The 9,372-nt window shown below is 42.0% G+C and overlaps 1 protein-coding gene and 1 pseudogene across 4 annotated transcripts in view; both read right to left on the bottom strand.

Annotated features, from left to right (window-relative positions):
* N4BP2L2 (NEDD4 binding protein 2-like 2) overlaps positions 1-762 on the bottom strand; it is a 102,014-nt gene extending 101,252 nt beyond the window's left edge. The window contains exons 1-2 of one of the 4 annotated variants that reach the window (XM_011946906.1): positions 591-699; positions 429-495 (exon numbers count right to left, since the gene is read on the bottom strand). The gene's annotated coding sequence lies outside the window, so the exon portion shown is untranslated. Of the gene's footprint in view, positions 1-428 lie in introns of all 4 variants that reach the window. The other 3 variants (XM_011946904.1, XM_011946905.1, XM_011946907.1) reach the window with 3 other exon arrangements.
* Positions 763-2,779: 2,017 nt separating this feature from the next.
* Positions 2,780-9,372, bottom strand: part of LOC105515182 — a 9,859-nt pseudogene continuing 3,266 nt past the window's right edge.

Below are 9,372 nucleotides of genomic sequence, written 5' to 3'. Positions count from 1 at the left end.
GAGAGAAAAAGAAATGGACAAAAAGGCGAACTAGAGAATGATGGAAGTAGGCCACAGAGCTGGAGGAGGACAACTGCGGAGAACGCCAACAGGCCTCCTCTCGGTTTCTCATTTCCCCATTCGAAATGTGTCAGAAAGTCCCGAAGAAGAGCAACCGGGCTGCGTTAACAGAGCGTGGCCTATACACTATCCGAACTCCATGACTCCAGACTTCCAGTGAGCGGCCCAGGCGAAAGTGCGTCACCCAGCTTTTTTGTCCCAATGGAGACATGCTCAGGTCCTGTCCAGGAATTCTGGAGGTCTCTGAGGCGCAAAAGTTCACAATGAGCTTGCTTCTACGTTTACAGCCAATCTAAAGGGTCAAGAAGTGAAAGCGAAAAACGCCACCACCACCCCACCCTGACTTCTAAAACGGGGTGTCTACTCACCTTACTCTACCCCTACGCATTGACCTTTACCTCCCAATAAAACCTTCTTCTAGGAAGCCACGAACCTCTGTGAAGGTGAAAGAAAAGCGGAGACACAGCCCTAAAGCCGAGGTCTGGAAGGACTAAAACCCCAGCTCTCAGAATCGCGGAAACAAACGGCACCTCCGTACGCAAGATGGCGACCACCTCTCGGTTACCCAGGCCAAAAACTAGGCTTTTGCGCCAGGCATTGTGGGAATTGAAGTCTGACGTTCACACCGGCTCCGTAAACCTCACGGCAAGGAGACTAGGTCTCCCAGAATCCATGGCGTGATAAACGCACTAATTTGGCAACTAAAGTAGACCGGAATTAGTTCCTAGATCTGGAGAAGGGAAGTTATCAAAAAACACCAACTTTAGTTAAAAGAGAGCAGCGACCTCCTCTGGCGTTCGCCCCCGAAGGAAAAGGGAATATGAGAACCCGGCGCCCGAAATAGATGTGTAACCGGCTCTCAGTGCATGCTTCCTAGGGCATTCTAGAAGACAAAGAGCCAGCTGACTTTTCCAACGGAACTCTACAGTTGGTATCACAAATTTGGATTCCGGCCGTTTCTACGAAAGACCACCTGACGTAATTTTAGCTTCATGCTTTTCTGTGGAAGGAAAGAATTACTGCGGCGCAGGTCCCCAATAACAGATAAAAATACTTATGAACAAAATCGTTTAGTGTCATGTCGCTGTTTTGTTTTTGGAAATACAGACCGATGACTGAGCTTTCCCATTAAGAGTCAATATATGCAAAGCACGTAGGACAGCGAGCTCCTGGTAAGAATAAGCGTTATTCAAGTGTTTGTTGCATTAAAAATAAATACAAATCAAACAACTGGCAGTCCTCAACTGAGGGCTTTTCCCACCACCTCTCCAACCCGTCCTGCCTCCACTGATTCCCCACCCCCCATAATTTCAGGTCCTTGCAAGGAAAATTGATCATCTCCTCATATTTAAGTAATTATTTCGAGAGATATGTACCTTTTTCCATCTCCGACGTGTTAACAATTTCATTTGTTGTTAAAATTGCAGTCTGGAATATATACATTTGATTATTTAACTAACAGCCTTGTGATCAAGGGAGTTCACCAAAGCAACCCATCTTTTTAGAAAGAAATCTATCTCAAATACAGATTTGTACTATGACCTTTGTCTTCTCATAATTAAAGTCATGCATCCTCCTTTGAAACAGCCACATTTACGTGAGGTTGTGGCGTTCTCAGTGTGTTACATCCGCAGGCACACTATGCTCATTATAAAATAATATTAATCTTTGTCACCCTATCAAGGTATCGTCCTGTTTCTCCATGGCATATTTTCCCCCTTAAAACTCATAAGCAGCCGGGAACGGTGGCTCATGACTGTGATCTCAGCACTTTGGGAGGCTGAGGTGGGCCGATCACTTGAGGTCAGGAGTTCGAGACTAGCCTGGCCAACATGGTGAAACCCCATCTGTACTAAAAATACAAAAATTAGCTGAGCATGGTGGCGGGCACCTATAATCCCAGCTACTTGGAAGGCTGAGGCAAGATAATCGCTTGAAGGTGGAGGTTGCAGTGAGCCGAGATCACGCCATTGTACTCTAGCCTGGGTGACAAGAGCGAACAAGAGCAAGACTCCATCTCAAAAAAAAAAAAAAGCACTAATAAGCAATCAATCTGTGAGGTTATACTTTGAGACCAAGCAAATATCCTGCTCCTAATCAAACTTGACCTTATGATTCAGATTCCATAAATTTTGGCATTTTTTTTTCCCACCTCCTTCAAGTCTTCCACATTTGTCAATCCAGATGCTGCTATAGAGCAGAACCTTACTTGTTTATTTATTCACTATCAGTATGAATTTATGGATTTCTTTTGTTCAGGTGGTTATACACCATTGCTCTCCTTACTTGTTTACTATTAATAGACTATTTTTAGGATGGTTTTAAATGTGCATAAAGATCGAGCAAATGGTAGAGTTCCCATGTACACACACACACACACAGTTTGTGTCCCATACACACACACACAGTTTCCCTTATTACTAACCTCTTACATTGTTACAACTAATGACCTAACATTGATACATTAACATTAACTTGTTATAACTTATTAGTTATAACATATTATATGTAACATTAAGTTACGTATCAGTTATATATTAGTTATATAACTTATTCATTATTCAAATTTCCTTAATTTTTACCTAAATGCCCTCTCTGTTCCAGGATTCCATCCAGGATACCACCTTACATTTAGTTATCATGTTTCCTTAGGCTCCTTTTGGCTGTGACAATTTCTTGTCCATGAGGCATTTTATTTGTAAATATGTGTATTACATCCCTAGAAAAAGCATCCCAGGATTTTCCCTCCTGTGTGTTTTCGTCTTGTTTCTTCATGGTCCATGATGCCAGCTGAGGTTGTCAGTACAATGAAACCAAACTGGTGGAATGGAAGCAGATTATTCTGCCATTTTTCCAGATCTTTGAGTTGCACATCAAATCTGGGGCTGATCATTCCACACTTGTTTAGCCTTCCTGTGAGGTTCACAACAATTTTCCCAGCTCTGTGATCATCAGTGATTTCAAATTCGCCAATGAAACCATGCTTCATCATCACAGTGAGAAACCGGACGATGACTTTGGAGCAAGGCCTAATAAGCACCTGGCCTTTGCCTCTTCTTTTCGGCATTGTTGATGCTCTTGAGAGCATCAGCCAGGACATTCATGTGCACCATTGCGGCGGCGCGGAAAGATGGCGGAAAGAAGACCGGAGGGGAGAGTACAAGGAGTTGGCTGCGACAGTTTCTTAAATTTATTTTTTTAGTATCTTGAGCTTATTTTTGGTGACCTTGCCTTTTTGTTTTGTTTTGTTTTTGACAGAATCTTGCTCTGTCGCCCAGGCTAGAGTGCAGTGGCACCATCTTGGCTGACTGCAACCTCTGCTTCCCAGGTTCAAGAGATTCTCCTGCCTTAGCCTCCTGAGTAGCTGGGACTATAGGCGCCCACCAACAAGCCTCGCTAATTTTTGTATTTTACTGGAGACGGGGTTTCACCATATTGATCAGGCTGGTCTTAAACTCCTGAACTCAAGCGATCCACCCGCCTCTACCTCCCAAAGTGCTGGGATTACAGGTGTGAGCCACAGTGCCTGTCAGTCCTTGACAATTTTGAGGAAAACTGATCAGACATCTTGTAGCATATTCTTATGTTGGGATTTGTCTGATGTTTTTCGCAGCCTCCAGAACTGTGAGAAATAAGTTTGTTATTTGTTATTATTTTTATTTATTTATTAAGACAAGGTCTTACTGTGTCACCCAGGCTGTAATGTAGTGGCACAATCACAGCTCACGGCAGCCTCAGCCTCCTGGGCTCACGTAATTTTTCCACCTCAGCCTCTTGAGTAGCTAGGACCATAGGCATGCATCACGATGCCCTGCTAATCTTTGCATTTTTTGTAGGGATGGGTTTTCACCATGTTGTGCAGGCTAAATTTTTCTTCCTTTTAAATTACCCAGTCTCTGCTATTTCTTTTATTTTTTTTTATTTTTTATTTTTTATTTTTTTTGCCACTTCTACTAAGGTGTTTGTTTTGAGGCAGGATCTCACTCTGTCACCCAGGCTGGAGTGCAGTGGTGCCATCACAGCTCACTGCAGTCTCAACCTCACAGGCTCAAATGACCTTTCCCCACTCAGCCTCCCAAGTAGTAGCTGGGACTATGGGTATGTACCACCATGTCCAGACAATTTTTGTACTTTTCGTAAAGACAGGGTCTCACTCTGTTGCCCAGGCTGGTCTTGAATTCCTGGCCTTAAGTAATATTCCTGCTTTGGCTTTTCAAAGTGCTGGGATTACAGGCATGAGCCACCAAGCCCAGCAGAATGTGCTACTTTTTATAGCAGCACAAAGAAACTAAGATAGGGTGTTCTGCTCCTCCTCCTTTAGGGTGGAATACTGTAGAGGGGGGAAAAATATTTTGCTTCTACCCTTTGGTTCTCAGCTGTAACTCTGTAACTAAAGAAAAGTATATGGATTTATTTAGCTTAAGTTTTTGATACATGGAAACTTCATAAGAATATGAAGACCTCAAAAATAGTTCAACCTGAGTGTTTTATACAAGGTTTGATGAAGAGAAAAGTCATGGAAAAATGTGATAGGACAAAGGGGGTATGAGCTAAGTGTAGTAAACTGGGGGAAATTAGCAGGCTTCTTTGTTTAGATTCCTGTTGGTGTCCCTCTGTTTTCAAAGTAAGGATGCTCCTTTTCTCCACAAAGAGGAAGTGCACCTCTTACATGAGAGTCTTATGACTTGCCTCAGGAGAAGGTCAAAGAGCCCTTCTTACACCTGCCATTTCTCGGATCCTTCAGCTTAAAATATTGGATATGTCAAAATTGTGCCATAACTTAAAAAACAAATTAACTGGCCGGGCGTGGTGGCTCAAGCCTGTAATCCCAGCACTTTGGGAGGCCGAGACGGGCGGAGCACGACGTCAGGAGATCGAGACCATCCTGGCTAACACGGTGAAACCCCGTTTCTACTAAAAAATATAAAAAACTAGCCGGGCGAGGTGGCAGGTGCCTGTAGTCCCAGCCATTCGGGAGGCTGAGGCAGGAGAATGGCGTAAACCCGGGAGGCGGAGCTTGCAGTGAGCTGAGACCCGGCCACTGCACTCCAGCCTGGGCGACAGAGCGAGACTCTGTCTCAAAAAAAAAAAACAAAAAAAACAAATTAACTGAAGTTGCAAGGTACAAAGTTATACAAAAATCAGTAGCATTTGTATAAGCTAGCAATGAAATATTTGAAGAAAAATAAAATCTCATTCACAATAGCTACAGTGATCTAAAATGGGGTGTTTACTTATCTCACTGTACTCCTGCACATAGATCTTTACAATACAATACTTATGAAATTTAACAAAGGAGGTGAAAGATTTGTACACTGAAAACTATAAAATATTGATTAAAGAAATTGAAGATGACACAAATAAATGCTTACAGATTAGAAGAATTAATATTTTTTGTTTGTTTGTTTGTTTTTGTTTTGTTTTGTTTTGTTTTGTTTTGTTTTTGAGACGGAGTCTCGCTCTGTCGCCCAGGCTGGAGTGCAGTGGCCGGATCTCAGCTCACTGCAAGCTCCGCCTCCCGGGTTTATGCCATTCTCCTGCCTCAGCCTCCCGAATAGCTGGGACTATAGGCGCCTGCCACCTCGCCCGGCTCGGTTTTTGTATTTTTTAGTAGAGACGGGGTTTCACCGTGTTAGCCAGGATGGTCTCGATCTCCTGACCTCGTGATCCGCCCGTCTCGGCCTCCCAAAGTGCTGGGATTACAGGCTTGAGCCACCGCGCCCGGCCAGAATTAGTATTGTTAAAATGAACATACTACCCAAAGAAATCTACAGATTCAATGCAATCCCTATCAAAACTGCAATTACATTTTTTCACAGAAATAGAAAAAACAATACAGAAACTCATGAAATTACAAAAAAGCATGAGAGCCAAAGCAATCCTGAGCAACAAGAACAAAGAACAAAGTTTTGCATCACACTACCTGACTTCAAAATATATTACATGGATATAATAACCCAAACAATATGGTATTGGTATAAAAATAGACAAACTGGCCTGCACGGTGGCTCACGCCTGTAATCCCAGCACTTTGGGAGGTCAAGGTGGGAGGATCACCTCTGGTTGTCTGATATCAACTGTGAAAACTATAGCATCTGCCTGAAAAGAGCCTTTCATGCAACATAGTAGAGCACTAAAAGGACAAAGAACAGTCATGAGGCTTACTACATAGGCTCTGTAAGCTACTCTGTGCCTGCTTGCTAAACAAAAATGTTTAATGCATCTGTGAGACAGAAACTTGCTCTCAAGGTTGGGGGGAGAAGATTTTTTTACTTCATTCTAACAACTGAAGGCAACTGTTGTCTATCAAAAAACAGTTGTAAGAGTTGGGTTAATCAATTTGCATGGTCAGCTCACAATAAAAATAACGAAGAGAGATGGGGCTTTGGCAGATTTTAGGGCTATCTGTCTGTGCTATTGGCTGCTTTGCTTCATCTGAGGTGTCATGGCCTTACCATCCTAAAAGGCATATCCTGTTCACATTTGATAGATGATTGATTTTATCATTGCTTAGATGACAGACAACAAAACTTTATAATTTATTCCCCCAAGGATGAGATCCCAAGAGTTAAAAAGTGAGAGCAACAGCTGAATTACACTTTCGCAGCTGGTTAAAACGATAAATATGATGTTATGTTTATTTCACTATAATAAAAAAGTGATAGATCAAAGACATAAGTATCAGACCTAAAATTACAAAAATCTTAGAAAATATGGGTGAAAAGCTTCATGATGTTGGTTTTGCCAATGATTTCATAGATAAGACACTAAAAACACAGTCAACAAAAGAAAAAAGCAGGGGCTGGTCACGGTAGCTCACGCCTGTAATCCCAGCACTTTCGGAGGTTGAGGCAGGTGGATCACCTGAGTTCAGGAGCTCGAGACCAGTCTGGGTAACATGGAAACCCCGTCCCTACTAAAAATACAAAAATTAGCCAGGCATGGTGGCGGGCACCTATAGTCCCAGCTACTCAAGAGACTGACACATGAGAATCGCTTGAACCCGGGAGGCAGAGGTTGCAGTGAGCTGAGATCATGCCACTGCACTCCTGCCTGGGCGACAGAATGAGACCCTGTTTTGCACTCCTGATTGGGTGACAGAGTGAAACCCATCTCAAAAAGAAAAAGAAAAAATAAGTAAATTAGACTATATCAAAATTTAAAACTTCTGTGTATTGAAGTACAATCAACAGAGTGAAATGGCAACCTATGGAAATTTGGGAAGAAATATTTGCAAATCATGTATCTGATAAAGGGTTAATATTTAGAATGTATAAAGAACTGCTACAACTTAACAATAGCAACAAAACAACAACACAAACAATTTGATTAAGACATGGACAACGCTGGGCCTGGTGGTTCACACTTGTAATCCCAGCACTTACAGAGGGAAGGCAGGAGGATCTCTTGAGCCCAGGAGTTCAAGATCAGCCTGGGCAACATAGTGAAACTTAGACACTTTGTCTCTACAAATAAATAAAATAAAATTAGCCAGGTGTGGTGGTGTGTGCCTGTAGTCCCAGCTACTTGGGTGGCTGAGGTGGGAGGTGGGAGGATTTGCTTGAGCCTGGGTGTGGAGGCTGCAGTGCCACTGGATTCCAGCCTGGGTGACAGGAAAAAAAAGAGAAAAACTATATATATAATTTTGTATAGCTTCTTTGGAGAAATGTCTCCAAATGGACAAGGTCTTGAATATGTCTTCATACTTGCCCATGTCTTTATATGTCTTTATATGGGCAAGGTCTTGAGTAGATATTTCTCCAAAGAAGGTATACAAATGGCCAATAAGAACATGAAAAGATGCTCAGCAGACATCACAACTATAATGATATATCACCTCACACCCATTAGGATGGCTGCTATCAAAATAAAATTAAAAAAAAAAAACCCAGAAAATAACAAGTGTTGGTGAAGATGCAGAGAAATTGGAACCCTTGTGTATTATTGGTGGGAATGTGAAATGGTGCAGTTACTGTGGGAAATAGCACGGTGCATCGTCAAACAAATGAAACATAGAGTTACTATGTGATCCAATTCCGCTTCTGGGTATATACCCAAAATAATAGAAAGCAGGGTCTCACAGAGATATCTGAACACCCATGTTTATAGCAGTATTGTTCTCAATAGACAAAAGATAGAAATAACCCTAGGACGCATTGACAAATGAATGTGTAAACCTAACGTGCTATTAACATGCAATGGAATATTACTCAGCCTTAAAAAGGAAGGAGGCCAGATGCTATGGCTCATGCTGAAATCTTAGCACTTTGGGAGGCTGTGGCTCAAGGATCACTGGAGCCCAGGAGTTGGAGACCAGGCTGGGGAATGGAGCAAGACCTTGTATCAAAAATTAAATTAAAAGGAAGGAAATCTTGTCACATGCCACAGTATGGATGAACCTTGAAGGCACTGTAGTAAAATAAGCCAGTCGCAAAAAGACAAATGCTGCCTAAAATAGCCAAACTTACAGAAACAGAAAGTAGAATGGTGGTTGCCGGGGGCTGAGGGAAGGAGGAAATGGGAAGTTGTTATCTAATACATACAGAGTTTCAACTTTGCAAGATAAAAATTCTGGAGATTTTTTTGCACAACAATGTGAAATATATTTAACACTACTGAACTGTATACTTAAAAATGGTCAAGATGTTAACATTTTTTTTGTGTATTTTACCCAATTTTTTTTTACAGAGTCATAGTGACAGGGAGATCCAGTAATAGAAAAATAGATATTTTCAAGTACTTGAATAAAAAGAAAATTCTTTGAAGGAAACTAAATGAAAAGAAATAGGATTACACTTAACAATTTTTTAACTGAAAACATTGGGGAAAAAATTGCTGCAGAGATTGTTAGAGAACATTTTCTGCTCCTAACGTGTCTCTTCTGTTCACTTTCCTGGATAAGGGGATAAGGAGGCTGCCCAGTCTAGAAAATCTTGGGGTTCCACTGTCTTTAAGGCAGTGATGTTGGTGTCTCTTCTGATAGTTTACTTCGCAGGATGGTTCAGAGTCCAGCTGCCTCCAAGCCCTAGCAGTAAAGAAGATACATGCTGTTCAAGGAGGCTTTGCCTTGAGGCATGTGTTATAAATTACTCTTAAGAATCGAATTTCACTCTTTTCCTTAGATGTCATAAGAATGAGAATTTTTTTTGTTTTTGTTTTTGTTTTTTGTTTTTTGTTTTTTTTTGAGACGGAGTCTCGCTCTGTTGCCCAGGTTGGAGTGCAGTGGCCGGATCTCAGCTCACTGCAAGCTCCGCCTCCCGGGTTTACGCCATTCTCCTGCCTCAGCCTCCCGAGTAGCTGGGACTACAGGCG

The sequence above is a fragment of the Colobus angolensis genome, unplaced genomic scaffold, assembly GCF_000951035.1.
Source record: "Colobus angolensis palliatus isolate OR3802 unplaced genomic scaffold, Cang.pa_1.0 Scaffold255, whole genome shotgun sequence".
Taxonomy (NCBI): domain Eukaryota; kingdom Metazoa; phylum Chordata; class Mammalia; order Primates; family Cercopithecidae; genus Colobus; species Colobus angolensis.
Note: the sequence above shows the minus strand (reverse complement) of the source record. Positions and strands in the feature narration are given on the sequence as shown.